The following is a 15,618-nucleotide window of genomic DNA, read 5'->3' as shown; positions in this document are numbered from 1 at the left end:
TGAAAATTAGCAACCTGAGAGAGGTTTCTTATATTTTTCAAAATTATTTTTTAGCTCATTACTTCCAGTTCCTTCTTCTTTGACAACTATCAACTTTTTATCTGTATTTATGGGTTGTTTCTGTCCTTTGTTTACTTATTTATTTGTTTTGAATTTTTAGATTCTACATATAAATTCTTTCTGAAATTAAATAGAAAGCTTAGAAGATCTCTGTTTATTTCTTCCCCATATGCCATTCTAAGGCCTTGTATACCTAAATGTAGTTGGTCTTGGAATAGTTGCTATAAATTGTCATGTTCAATATATCATTAATTAATTATGCACATACATGGTACACTTCAGATACTGTGTAACAGGTTTGTTGTTCAGTACTTGTGCACATGGAATTTCCATTTGATATGTATGTGTGTGTGTGTGTGTGTGTGTGTGTATATATATATATATATATAATATTAAGTAAGAATTATTTCCATGGGAAAGTCACATTTATTAGGTGTAGAATGCTGTAGTAGTGTTGGTGGTAGGTGGGAAAATTTTTCTCTAACTTAATTTATATAAAAAAAATTTGGTAATGTAAAATTTATGGAGAATTTTGAGTCATGAGTTTTTCCTAAGGGAAAGAACATCTAAGCAAAATAAATACTAAGAACCTTGGATAAAAGTTACTTGGATTTTTCAGAGAACAACAAGGAGGTCAGAAAGCCAAGATTGAACACAGAAAGAAATAAAACCCTACAGGCTGAAAGGATGTAGAACCATGTAGGCTATTGTAAAGAGTCTGGATTGTACTCTAAGGCATTTAGGAAACTATCAACAGGCCAAGAACAAGGTGTGGAATGATCTAATTTATGAATTGAGAGGATGGCTCTGACTGTTGGCTTTAAAATAGATTCCAGAGAAAGAGAAGGCAAACTATCAAATGGAAAGTGATTTTAATAAAGTGTGGGTGTTAACTGAAAGCAGCCTGATAGGATGATAGGGAATACCTGATAAAATTGGCAGATTCAAGATGTAATTTGACATCAGAACTGACAGTATCTATTTATAACTATTGTGGAAGTAGGGGTGGGTTATAACAGAAAGGTATCAATGAATAAGGATTACAAGGTCTTTGACCTGATAGATTGAAAATTGAAATTGAGAAAACTATCAGGGGAGTGAGGTTGAATGTATAATCAAAAGTTTAGCTTTGGGGATATTAAACTTGAAATACTGAATAGGCAGTTTGGTACTGTGTGTGAAGTCAGTAGAAAGATCCAGACTGGGCATATACATTTAAGAGTCATCAATGTCCAGATGACATCTAAAACCATGAGTCTCGCTAAGAGTACCAAGTAACTCTGTGTGAAAAAATACACTTGGAAGACAAAGTCATGGTGATATTAGACACTTATAGTTTTTTTAGCAGGATATCCTGGTTTTATGGAGCCTAGGGCTTCACAATTTTATTAATCACTTACAAAATCATAGGCAATTATAAGCACCAATCATGTACAAAACTTTGAAAGGGGCCCATCAAAATCAAGAACAGCAGACTTAACTTTAATTAACTTCATGGTCAATCTGCTTCTGGTTGGGGAGATGAGGGATAAGCAACAAAGTACACTAAGCTGTTGCCCACGGGTGAGAAGAAAAGATCATATGGTATCCCAGAGCCAAATAATTTCCAGGAGATCTTTCCTCCTCGAAACAGTGTTGGATTAAATTCTGATAACTCAGCAAAGAAGGTGAAGACCAAGAATGAATCATTGGATTCGGCAAAATGGAAGCATTGGTGAATTTGACAGAGTCATGTTGGTTGGTGGGATGGGGGCAAATGTGAGCTAGGGTAGATGTACACAGATAAGTGGAGAAAAAATATGGAACAGTGCATTTTAATGTAAGAGGAAGAGACATATGGAGCAGAGCAAAAGAGAGATGTGAGATCAAAGTAGAGTTTGGAAATAGTTCATATACATATGGTTTGATTGTCTGGTTAACAAATATTTAGACCACTAGAAAACAACCTATTAAATGCATGAATATAAGAGAAAAGACAGAGAAGCATCATTTCTTTGGGAAAAAGACCCTTTCTCAATACTCGCATTTCCTAAAATACACACACACACACACACACACACACACACACACACACACACACATATATAATCTCCATATAAATGTAGAGATGGACATTTTTTTACCGAACTGGATGTTAACCATAAATTATGAGACAGATTTCAGGCTCAACATATTAATTTTGTTTTAATATAATCAATATATATAAATCAATGTTATTGAGAAGTAATTTCTATTTAATATAAGTTTATACAATCCCTTGAACAACACAGGGGTTAGAACTTTCCTATTTCACTTCCCTCAAATCTTCACCTGTGCCTCCTGGCATCACTTCCCAAATAATTGAATTGTCTCAGGGTCATTTTTGGATGTTTATAATATCATAAATATTGTATTCATTCATTCATTCTCTCATCCAGTCAATATTTATTACATTGTTACAATCTCCTAAGCACCCTAAACAAGATAAATATATTGCTTGTCCACAAAGAGCTAATAGGTTCATGGAAAGGACTGGCACTGAACAAAAGATTATAAACATACAGAGACCAGTGCTACAATAACTAAAATGTCAATTCTGTGTGGGTAGGGATTTCATCTCTCTCTTTTCTTTATTACTGTATTCCCAATATCAAGAATCCTTCTTGGCACATACTAGTTGCTAAATAATGAATCACTACTAAGTCTTAGATTATACGCTTTAGCAATTATAATTAGGGGAGTACACAGAAGATTGGGAAACTGCACTGGAAAATAAGTTTAATTCTCTTATTCCTGGGGAGCTCAGAATAGAAAAAAAAGTAACACATTGTGAGAGATTAAATTCCCATCTGGGTGAGCTGGTGATTTCACTTTCAAAAAAAAGCTTGAAATAGAAAAGAAAAGGTATTTAGTGAATCTGTTACCACAACAAGCCATTGTCACACACTGAAATTCTATAGTTGGATATTTTTAACTTCTAAATTAAGGGACAAATGGGTACATAAATTAGGAAATATCAAATATCTCCCTTTATAAGAGTGCTAGTGCTGTATAAAGTACCACAAACTGGATAAACAATAGAAATTAATTGTCTCACAGTTTTGGAGGCTAAAAGTCCAACAGTTAAGTGTCAGTAGGGCAATGATCCCTTTAAAGGTAACAGGAAGTGATCTGTTCCATGCTTGTATCCTAGCTTCTGGTAATATGCTGGCAATCTTTCGTGTTTCTTGATTTGTTAATGCATCACCCTGATCTTTGCCTTCATGTTCACATGATGCTCTCCCTGTGTTTATGTATATCTCCAAATTTAACATTTCAATAAAGACATCAGTCATATTGGATTAGGAACCTACCCTATACCAGTATGACCTCATCTTAACAAATTACATCAGCGATGATCTTATTTCTAATCAGGTTACATTCTCTGGGACTTGGAATTAGAACTTTGACATATGAATATTGAGGGTTCACAGTTTAACTCTTAACACACCAGATGATCTAGCCTTTGAGTTGCATGAAAGGGGTATTACATGTAGCAAATGAGACTCAGTAATAAAAATGCTAGTTCACTATCACAGGTGTGGCTCGAGGGTGTTCCTTTTATATTAATATGTGTAATATCAGCAAACTGTAATTACTTATTTAGGCAGATTTAAGACTAACTTTTCTTGTTTGGTGGAAAACAACCCACATATCAAAAGAGACTACATTTAGATTTCTCTAAATAATACACTACTTAAAAACCCAGAAGTTTCAATAATAATGAATTTGTTATAAACAAGTCATCTAATCTAAGTATTTTTTCTGTTACTGTTACAAATCTAAAATAACTTTCATCTCACAACTATTAAAATCCACTTGTTACATTTACCATTAGTTGTTCCATTCTATGGCTCCTATATTTCCTACAAGAAATTTTATTTTAATATATCCTGATATCTGTCTCTAATGTAATTATTAGACATATCATAAAATTTTAGAAATACCATAATTTACTTTATTAATTTCTAATAAAACTTACATAGATGTAACAAAGTAGAAGAGCTGATAAAGTTTAAAATAGAAACATTTATTTTTCCCAAATAGTTAAATATTAGTAAATAATATATGTATGTAAAAGAGGATAGTTGAGCTGAAATACCATAACATAATATAAATGACACATTTTGTAAGAATTACAAAAAAACTTAACATATTTAATATTACCAGTTAAAATAAAAAAGCTTTTTTACATAAGTTTTCTAATTAATACCAAAAATGTAATATTATTTTTTAAATAATCCTTCTTCTCTTAGTCAGTTAATTCTTACCTCACAACAGAAATAATTCACTTATTAACAAAGATATTTTAACATTTGATATCCAGATGAATGATTGAATTTGACATTGCCTCTAAAATTTCAGAATTTTGTTAAACTATGCTTATTAAAATAATGTTGTAAGAATGCCCCCCTCCCCAAACAAAAATCCATCATAAAGCTTTTACTTTAGAAATGACAATGTTCCAGAACATGATTACTTCACTTGGAATTAGTTAAGAATTGATGTGAGAATCATCATAAATAGGAAACAGTGGCAGAAACTGGTCTTTCTGAAGTCAACAGAGTTTCAAAGAAGAGCCAGCAATGCTGTCCAAAGGGTAGTGTCTAGACTAAAGGTCTTCCACTTTGCTCTGCTATTTGATCTTTTGATCTCTACTCAATGTTTCAATGTCATTACCTAACAGTAAGAAAGAAAGATCATTTTTCCCCTTAAAGTTGAAGCTCTTAAACTTCAGTCTGTCTTCATTTCTCTCTTTCCTTTGAGGTTTCAATTTATCTCATCTGGTCCATGATAGTCAAAAGTTCTCACACTGGCAATAATGTGTAGACCAAGATTTTTCTCTAGGAAATCCAAGCTCTGTTTCTACTTAACTATGCAACTTGACCAATTACATAACTTTTCTTTAGTTTTAATAAGTGTAACATAAAATAGAAATACTCTTTATTTTACATTTTTCCTATTTAATATTGCTCCTCATTTCTAATAGATGTGTGCTTTGGGATAAGTAGGGAGAAGCTTATGATTTGGGCAATAAAAAAGTGGAAAACATTTATATTTTTCTATATAGGAGGTCTTTCCAGAAGCTATTTACAATGTACTCTTAAAAATAGAGACATTTCTGTGGCTCGTGTGGCTCAGTGGACTGAGTGTCAGCCTGAGAACCAAATGGTCACCAGTTCAATTCCCAGTCTAGGTCACATTTTTGGGTTGCAGGCCAGGTCCCCAGTGGAGGGGTGTGTAAGAAGCAACCACACATTGATGTTTCTCTCTCTCTCTTTCTCCTTCCCTTCCCTTCTTTCTAAAAATAAATAGAATCTTTAAAAATTGAGATATTATTGAAGAAGATACAAGACATATTGTACATAGGACAATGATGCCTTAGTCCCCTTCAAAGTAGGCACCTTGGGACCTCACACAGTTCTCCCAATCACCATCAACTTCCCCGTCACACTTTCCTGAATCTCATCAATGGTCTAAAATATCTTCCCTTTCAAAGGTGATTTTAGTTTGGGGAAAAGCCAGAAGTCACAGGGTGCCTAATCTAGGCTGTAGGGAGGCTGAGTCACCTGGGTGATTTGATGTTTTGCCAAAATCTCTTCATGAGATGAGATGCATGAGTGGCTGCATTATTGTGATAAACTTCTATTCACCATTTTCCCATAGCTGCAGACTTCTGAATCATCCAAGTAATTTCTGTGGATAAATGTTCAAGCTTAATGCAACATTTGATGCAGATTCATTGCTCTACTCCCTCAGTTATTTTGAATATGTTGGTCACACAGTATGCATGCTAACTCAATGGTGTCTACCACCCCCCACGGACTAGTAAAGTGAAGTCTTCATTGTTCATGCATGCACATTACAGTTCACTCTCTTTGGCTGCCAGGTTACATTGATGCTGTGCAAACCATTCTCATTATAATAACAATGGCTGGACCTTTTCTGGACAGACTTGGCATTAGCCTTTATGTAGGTGACTTTTTTAGAAGCTACATAGCTGTAGTCTCATAGTCCATTTGCAATTAAATATTTATGTCTATGATTTTGCCTGGTGGCTCAGTTGGTTGGAGCATCATCCCTTATACCAAAAGGTTGCAGGTTTGATCCTCATTCAGTGCACGTACCTAGGTCGAAGATTTGATCCCCCTTTGGGACATGTACAAGAGGCAACCAATTAATGTTTCTCTCTCACACTGATTTTTCTCTCTCTCCCTCCTTTTTCTCTCTCTAAAAATCAATAAACACATCCTCATTGGGTGAAGATTTAAAAAAACACCTTTTAAAAATATTCATATCTAAATATCTTGTATGAATTAAATGTTTGCAAGTTACTTTAGCAATCTCACTATATTGTGTGCTTTCTGGTATGTATTAGAAGAACCATGTGTCTCATCTGTTGTATAATCTGGAGTACTGGAATAGTGAGGGGAAAAGGCAAAAAATGAGGAAACACTAATATCAAGTGGAGGGATTATATGACTAGGAAATAGTAAGTGACACTACTTAAATGGGAAGGCTTGGAGGTAGCTCTGAATTGGAACTGTATCATGAAAAGAAAAGCCAAATATACTTTGTTCCATATGGGGAAGTAAACAAGTAAGCTAGAGATGAAGGAGATAGAAAATGGTAGTGGATAGGCACCAAGTCCAACTTTACAACCAGCAAAAGGGAGAAAATAGCACCCATGGCGGGTGACCAAGGCACTTGGCAACAATTGCTGGGGATGGAGTGAGTGAAAGAAATTACACTACAGTCCCACGGAGGCAGCTGCTGAGAGACCAGAGAAGCTCATGCTGCTGCTTAGATACAAATATGATCCTTGGTCTTTTGACAAAAAAAAAAAAAAAAAAAAAAACAACAACAACAAAAAAAAACTTCTGTATCTTCTGGGCAAAATCAAAACTCATTAGCTTAAGTAATTTTTTAAGAACTTGGTATATGTATTTCAGGCATGTCTTTTGAGATCTTCTATCATCTGTCACTTTTTTTTGTCCTGTCAGAATCCTTACTTATATTTTGTATTGTCCAAATTTTGAATTATTTCTGATTTCAGCAATCTTTCTTACAATCTGAAGTCTTGTTATCCTTCATTTTTCTCTCTGAAATACTGGAGTTTAACCCTGATATCTCAACTCAAAAGTTGCCTTCTTGCAGAAATTCTCCCAGACTTCACCAAGCTGGCCAATATTCCAATCCTTACACCATACACATCTCTGTGAACTGACAATCTTATTTTACCCTAGTTGTTGGCATGTTTCTCCCCAGTAGAATTTAAGGATGTGTAGAGGTCCATCTCCTTCAATGCTCCTCTTTCCTCTTAAGACCTAGCACATGCCTGATCAATTAGTATTCATCAGATGTTGAAGGAACCAGAGAGAAAAACACCATTACAGTATTGGAGGCAAATTTTGGAACATTATAAATATTCAGTTTTATATATAGGATGTTGCCAGGCATGTGGTAATGATTAATAGAAATGGTTTGTATCTTCTACCTCTCAACCTAAATCTAAAAAATGTCTGTAATCTCCTGGTAGTCATAAATATCTACTTAAATGTAACTAAATATGAAAATCAAAATACAATGTACTGCCTTGCTCTACAACATTCGATAAATGCCTTTTGACTGATCCATGACCTGAATACATATTCAAAATGAATGAATTAATTCATTGTCCAATTGGCAAGAACAAGTGGGTTTTATATTCCCTTTCAGTTCTGAGTTTAAATTGTGACCCTGGAATCATAGAACCACTAAAAGGCATTTTAAACATTCAATACTGTTGATTTAGGATGCTTTATTTTTCACAGATTATTTTTTTGTTTAAATATATTTCATTGATGAGAGAAATATTTTCTGTGTGATTTTCTTTTCATGAATTTCTACAGATGCTCCTACTTAAATGCTTTATCTTAATATCCTTTTTTTCCTCTCTGGGGAGCCTCTTCTTCAAGAGAAAAAACTACATTTAACAAAGAACAAATGCTAATGCTATTATGATGTATGTTCTTGTGAATTGACAACTGCAAAATTATAGAGATAGATTTATAAACACCACTGCCATTTTTCACTGCAGGAACCTTACAATTTGGTCAAGGTCCACCTTTAATTCTTGTGTTTATATTCAGATCTCATTTGTATTTTCTTCTTAGAATTTTTAAATGCAACATTATACAAAAGAATTCTATTAATGATGACTCAGTCTGTCTTTGTATATCCCCAAAGTTGACTTAGATAGGTAAAGAGATAGGTAGCAGCGTAGATAAATTAAAAAAAATACTAGCATTATTTTTTTTATTATTATTTTTAATCATTGTTCAAATACAGTTTTCTCCTTTTTACTCCCAATCCAGTCCCCCCTCCCACCCCTCCCCACTTCCCTCCCATTACCACCCTCTCCTTAGTCTATGACCATGTGTCCTTTAAGTTTGTTCCTGTGAACCCTTCCCACTGTCCCCTTAAATTCCCTCTTCTCTCCCCTCCGGTCACCATCAGCCTGTCCTCTATTTCAGTGTCTTTGGTTATATGTTGCTTGTTTCTTTGTTTTGTTATTTAGGTTCCTGTTAAAGGTGAGATCATATGGTATTTGTCTTTCACTGCCTGGCTTGTTTTGCTTAGCATAATGTTTTCCAGCTCCATCCACGCTGTTGCAAAGGGTAGGAGCTCCTACTTTCTTTCTGCTGCATAGAATTCCATTGTGTAAATGTACCATATTTTTTTGATCCATTCATTTACTGATGGGCATCTTGGTTGCTTCCAGCATCTAGCTATTGTAAATTGTGCTGCTATGAACATTGGGATGCATAGGTTCTTTTGAATTGGTGTTTTAGTATTCTTAGGATAGAGTCCCAGCAGTGGAATTGCAGGGTCAAAAGGCAGATCCATTTTTAGTTTTCTGAGGAAGTTCCATACTGCTTTCCAGAGTGGTTGTACCAGTCTGCAGTCCCACCAGCAGTGCACTAGGGTCCCCTTTTCTCCACAACTTCTCCAACACTTGTTGTTTGTTGCTTTGTTTATGATGGCCATTCTGTCTGGTGTGAAGTGATATCTCATTGTGGTTTTAATTTGCATCTCTCTGATAGCTAGCCATATTGAACATCGTTTCATGTGTCTGGATTTTCTGTATGTCCTCCTTGGAGAAGTGTCTGTTCAAGTCCTTTGCCCACTTTTTAATTGGATTCCTTGTCTTCTTAGAGTGCAGTCGTGTAACTTCTCTATATATTTTGGAGATTAAACCCTTGTCTGAGGTGTCATTGGCAAATATGTTTTCCCATACAGTTGGTTCTCTTTTAATTTTGATACTGTTTTCTTTAGCTGTGCAGAAGCTTTTAATTTTGATGAGGTCCCATTTGTTTATTCTTTCCTTTATGTCCCTTGCTCTAGGGGACATGTCAGTAAAAAAGTTTCTGCATGAAATATCTGAGATTTTCCTACCTACGTTCTCCTTTAGGACTTTAAAGGTGTCATGTTTTATATTTAAGTCTTTCTTTTATCCACCTTGAATTTATTTTTGTATGTGGTGTAAGTTGGTGCTCAAGTTTCATTTTTTTGCACGTGGCTGTCCAGTTCTCCCAACACCATTTGTTGAAGAGGCTATTTTTATTCCATTTTATGTTGCTGCCTCCTTTGTCAAATATTAATTGACCATAGAGACTTGGGCTTATTTCTGGGCTCTCTGTTCTGTTCCATTGGTCTATGTGCCTGTTTTTATGCCAGTACCAGGCTGTTTTGATTACAGTTGCCTTGTAATATAGTTTAGTGTTGGGTATTGTGATCCCTCATACTTTACTCTTCTTTCTCAAAATTGCAGCAGCTATTCGGGGTCGTTTATAATTCCATATAAATTTTTTGAAGTGTTTGTTCTATGTCTGTGAAATATGCCATTGGTACTTTAATAGGAATTGCATTGAATGTGTAAATTGCTTTGGGTAGTATGGACATTTTGATGATATTAATTCTTCCAATCCATGAACACGGTATATGTTTCCATTTGTTTGTGTCTTCCTTGATTTCTTTCTTCAGTGTTGTGTAGTTTTCTGAATACAGGTCTTTTATCTCTTTGGTTAGGTTTATTCCTAGATATTTTATTTTTCTTTTTGCTATTTCAAATGGGATTTTTTCCTTGATTTCTGCTTCTGCTGTTTCATTGTTGGTGTACAGAAATGCCTTTGATTTCTGGATAATGACTTTGTATCCCGCTGTTTTGCCAAATTTATTTATCAGGTCAAGCAGTTTTTTGGTAGAGTCTATAGGATTTTCTATGTATACTATCATGTCATCTGCAAACAGTGACAGTTTTGTTTCTTCCTTTCCAATTTCAATGCCTTTTATTTCTTTTTCTTGTCTGATTGCTGTAGCTAAAACTTCCAGTACTATATTGAATAGAAGTGGTGAAAGTGGACAGCCTTGTCTTGTTCCAGACCTTAATGGAAAAGGTTTTAATTTTTGTCCATTGAGAATGATGTTGGCTGAAGGTCTCTCATATATGGCCTTTATTATGTTGAGGAATGCTCCCTCTATTCCCACTTTGCCCAGTGTTTTTATCATGAATGGGTGCTGTACCTTATCAAATGCTTTTTCTGCATCAATTGATATGATCATGTGGTTTTTGTCTTTGCTTTTGTTTATGTGATGTATTACATTTACTGATTTGTGAATATTGAACCATCCTTGCATCCCTGGAATGAATCCCAGTTGGTCATGGTGTATGATCTTTTTAATGTATTGTTGGATGTGGTTTGCCAGTATTTTGTTGAGGATTTTAGTGTCAATATTCATCAGTGATATTGTCCTGAAGTTTTCTTTCTTTCTTGTGTCTTTATTTGGTTTTGGAATTAGGATGATGTTGGCCTCATAAAAAGAGTTTGGGAGACTCCCATCTTTCTGGATTTTTTGGAATAGGGGTTAGCTCTTCCTTAAATGCTTTGTAGAATTCTCCTGTGAAACCAACTGGGCCAGGGCTTTTGTGTGGTGGGAGTTTTTTGATTACTGCTTCAATTTCTTTTGTTCTTATTGGTCTGTTCAGACTTTCTGCTTCTTTTTCATTGAGTTTTGGAAGATTATGTTTTTCTAGAAAGTTGTCCATTTCACCTAGGTTTTCAAATTTCTTGGCATACAGTTCTTTGTAGTAATTTCTTACAATCCTTTGTATTTCTGTGGTATCTGTTGTAATCTCTCCTCTTTCATTTCTGATTGTGTTTATTTGGGTCTTCTCTCTTTTTTTCTTGATGAGTCTGCTTAAAGGCTCCTCGATTTTGTTTATGTTTTCAAAGAACCAGCTCTTGGATTCATTGATCCTTAGAATTGTGCTTTTAGTCTCTATGTCATTTAATTCTGCTGTGATCTTGGTTATTTCCTTCCTTCTGCTTGCTCTGGGCTACCTTTGTTGTTGTTCCTCGAGTTCTCGTAGACGTAGGGTTAGGTTGTTTGTTTGGAATGTTTCTAACCTTTTTAGGTGGGCCTGTATCAGTATGAACTTCCCTCTCAGAACTGCCTTGGCTGTGTCCCATAAGTTTTGGGTTGTTGTGAGTTCGTTTTCATTTGTTTCCAGAACCCTTTTGATTTATTCCCTAATATCATTCTTGACCCATTCATTGTTTAATAGCATGCTATTTAATCTCCATGATTTTGAGTGTTTTTGTTTTTTTTTCCTTAGGGTTGGTTTCTAGCTTCAGTCCCTTGTGGTCTGAGAAAATGATTGGTATGATTTCAATTTTCTTGAAGTTCTTGAGGCTTGTTTTGTGTCGTATCATGTGGTCTGTCTTTGAGAATGTTCCATGTACATTTGTAAAGAATGTATATTTAGCTTCTTTTGGATGGAGGGCTCTGTATATATCAGTAAAGTGCATTTCATCAAGGGTATTGTTCAATGCCACAATATCTTTGTTGATATTTTGTTTGGAAGATCTGTTCAATTTTGATAGTGGGGTGTTAAAATCTCGTACTATAATTGTGTTGCTGTCCATATCTTTCTTGAAGTCCTCTAAGATTTTCTTTATGTATTTGGGTGCTCCTATGTTGTGTGCATATATATTTACAATATTTATGTCTTCTGATGGATTCTTCCCTTGAGTATTATGAAGTGACCTTCTGGGTCTCTCTTTATGGACCTTTTTTGGAAGTCTATTTTGTCTGATATGAGTATTGCTACCCCGGCTTTTTTTTTCCTGTCCATTTGCTTGGAAGATTTGTTTCCAGCCCTTCACTTTCAGCCTGTGTAGGTCTTTTATCCTGAGGTGGGTCTCTTGTAGACAGCAGATATGTGGGTCATTTTTTCTTATCCAATCAGCTATTCTATGTCTTTTGATTGGAGCATTTAATCCATTTACGTTTAAGGTTATTATTGATAGGTACTTATTCATTGTCTTTTATGTACGTGTGTTCCTCTCTTTCTCTCTCTCTTCTCTCTCCTTCCTCTTTCCTCCTTAAAGCAGTCCTTTTAGAATCTCTTGCAGAGCTGGTTTGGTCGAGGTGTATTCTTTTAGACTGCTTTTGTCTGGGAAGCTTCTTATTTGGCCTTCTATCTTGATTGAGAGCCTTGCTGGATATAGTAGCCTTGGTTGCAGACCTCTGGTTCTCATTACCTGGAGTATTTCTTGCCATTCTCTTCTGGCTTGAAGTGTTTCCATTGAGAGGACAGCTGTTAGCCTTATTGGGGCTCCCTTGCATGTTACTTCCTTCTTCTCCCTTGCTGCCTTTAAGATTCTCTCTTTGTCTTGAAATTTTGTCATTTTAATTATGATGTGCCTTGGGGTGGCTCTCTTTGGGTTCCTCTTGATTGGGACTCTCTGTGCTTCCTGGATTTGTGTGACTTTTTCTCTCGTCAAATTAGGGAAGTTTTCCTTCATTACTTTTCAAATAGGTTTTCTATCCCTTGCTCTTCTTCTTCTCCTTCTGGTATCCCTATTATACGGATATTATTACGTTTCCTATTGTCTTGCATTTCTCTTAATCCCTCCTCATTCTTTCCGAGCCTCTTTTCCTTTTCTTGCTCTTTCTGGATGCTGTTTTCTACTTTGTCCTCCAGCTTGCTAATCCGATCTTCTGCTTCATCAATCCTGCTTTTCATTCCTTCTATTGTGTTCTTCAGTTCAGAAATTGTATTCTTCATTTCCTCTTGACCTTTGTTGAGAGTTTCTATTTCCTTTTTCATGTTTATAAAAATATGGAACGCTTCCCGAATTTGTGTGTCATCCTTGCACAGGGGCCATGCTAATCTTCTCTGTATCGTTCCAATTTTAGTATATGTGCTGCCGAAGCGAGCACAGCATTATTTTATATGATTTGTAAATACAGTAAAAATTACATCTTGTAAGTTAGGAAAGGAGCTTTAAATGAATTTCCAATGTGATAAACTTATCGTGATAAAAATATACATGCACAGTGTTCTCATATGATATTTGTGATAAAATATTCCTTTTTGTGACAATGAAATATCAACTTATATCTTCTATATTTAAAAAAATCTGTTATGATTATTGCACATGTGTTTGAGGAGCATGCTTGTATAAATAATGTGTATTATTTTTTCACAACTGGATTTGATATTCAAATATAGCTTTGTAAACTTTTTTATTACTGTCCAAATACAGTTGTTCCATTTCCCCACTATTACTCTCCTTTGCCCTACCCACACCCTATTGCCAACATTCAACTCTCCTCACCTTTGTCCAAAGCCATGTGTCCTTTATGCATCTTCCTTGTCTTGACCCTTCCCCTTCTTTCCCCTGTTATTGCACAATTTCTCTCTGGTTATTGTCAGTTTGTTCCTTGTTTCCGTGTCTCTAGTTCTATTTTGCTCCTTTGTTTGTTTTGTAGATTAGGCTCCATTTATAGGTGTGATCATGTGGTATTTGTCTTTCACTGCTTCGATTACTTCACTTAGCATAACACTCTCTGGTTCCATCCACGCTGTCATGAAGGGTAGGAGCTCCTTCTTTCTTTCTGCTGCATAGTATTACACTGTGTTAATGTACCACAGGTTTTTGATCCACTCATTTACTGATGGCCACTTAGGCTGTTTCCAGCACTTGGCTATTGTAAATAACATTGCTATGAACATTGGGGTGTATAGGTTCTTTTGAATTACTGTTTCAGGATTCTTAGGTTATAAGCATTCAGTGGAATTGCTGGGTCAAAAGGCAGTTACTCCTTTAGTTTTTTCAGGATATTCCATAGTTTTCCATAGTGGCTGCACCAGTTTGCCTTCACACCAACAGGGCACTAGGATTCCCTTTATTCAACAATCTTGCCCGCCCTTGTTTGCTGATTTGGTTATGATGGTCATTCTGACTGGTGTGAAGTGGTATCTCATTGTGGTTTTAATTTGCACCTCTCTGATGGCTAGTGATGCTGAGCAGTTTTTTCACTTGTCTCTGGATCCTCTGTATGTTCTCCTTGGCAGTGTTTGCTCAGGTCTTTTGCCCATTTTATAATTGAATTATTTGTCTTCCTGGTGTGGAGCTGTTTGAGTTCTTTATATATTTTGGACTTCAAACCCTTGTCTGGGGTATCAATGGCAAATCAATTTTCTCATAAGGTTAGCTCCCTTTTCATTTTTCTGATGTTTTCTTTAGCCGTGCAGAAGCTTTTTATTTTAATGAAGACACATTTGTTTATTCTTTTCTTTATGTCCCTTGCTCTAGAGAACATATCAATGAAAATATTGCTGCAAGAAATGTCTGAGATTTTCCTGTCTATGTTTTCCTCTAGGACTTTTATTGTGTCACAACTTATATTTAAATCTTTTATCCATCTTGAGTTTATTTTTGTGTATGGTAATTTGGTAGTTGAGTTTCTTTTTCTTATTTTTTTCTTTCTTTTTTTTTTCTTTGCATGTAGCTGCCCAGATCTGCCAATATTTGTTGAAGGGGTTATTTTTATTCCATTTTATCCTTCTGCCCCGCCTGAGTTGACTATTGACTATAAAGACATGGGTTTATTTCTGGACTATATCCTGTTCCATTACTCTATGTGTCTGTCATTATGCCAGTACCAGACTATTTTGATTACAGTGACCTTGTAATATAGTTTGATATCAAGTAATGTGATCCACCCTCCTTTGTTCTTTTTTCTCAAAATTGCTATGGCTATTCAGGGTCATTTATGGTTCCATATAAATTTTTGAAATGTTTGTTCTATATCTGTGAAATATTTCACTGGTATTTTAATAAGGATTGCATTGAACCTATAAATTGCTTTTGGTAGTATGGACATTTTGATGATGTTAACTCTTCTAATCCATGAACATGGTATAAGTTTCCATTTGTTTGTGTCTTCCTTAATATCTTTCTTCAGTGCTCTGTAGGTTTTTACGTACAGGTCTTTTACCTCCTTGGTTAGGTTTATTGCTAGGTACTTTATTTTTATTGTTGCTATATGAAATGGGATTTTTTCCCTGATGTCTGATTCTGATCTTTCATCGTTGGTGTACAAAAATGCCTTTGATGTCTGAATGTTGACTTTATTCTGTTGTTTGCCAAATTCACTTATTAGGTAAAGTAGATTTTTTGTGAAGTCTATATGTTTTTTTATGTA

At 35.2% G+C, this 15,618-nt stretch overlaps 1 non-coding gene across 1 annotated transcript; it reads right to left on the bottom strand.

Annotated features, from left to right (window-relative positions):
• Positions 1-13,240: 13,240 nt before the first annotated feature.
• LOC123825868 lies at positions 13,241-13,347 on the bottom strand. Its single transcript, XR_006786965.1, has one exon. It is a non-coding gene; the product is annotated as a U6 spliceosomal RNA (small nuclear RNA).
• Between the last annotated feature and the right edge of the window lie 2,271 nt (positions 13,348-15,618).

Source organism: Phyllostomus hastatus, unplaced genomic scaffold (assembly GCF_019186645.2).
Source record: "Phyllostomus hastatus isolate PE091 unplaced genomic scaffold, TTU_PhHast_1.1 phas_contig_65, whole genome shotgun sequence".
In the NCBI taxonomy this organism is placed as follows: Eukaryota; Metazoa; Chordata; class Mammalia; order Chiroptera; family Phyllostomidae; genus Phyllostomus; species Phyllostomus hastatus.
The sequence above is the reverse complement of the archived record's forward strand: the minus strand, read 5'-3'. Positions and strand labels throughout refer to the sequence as shown.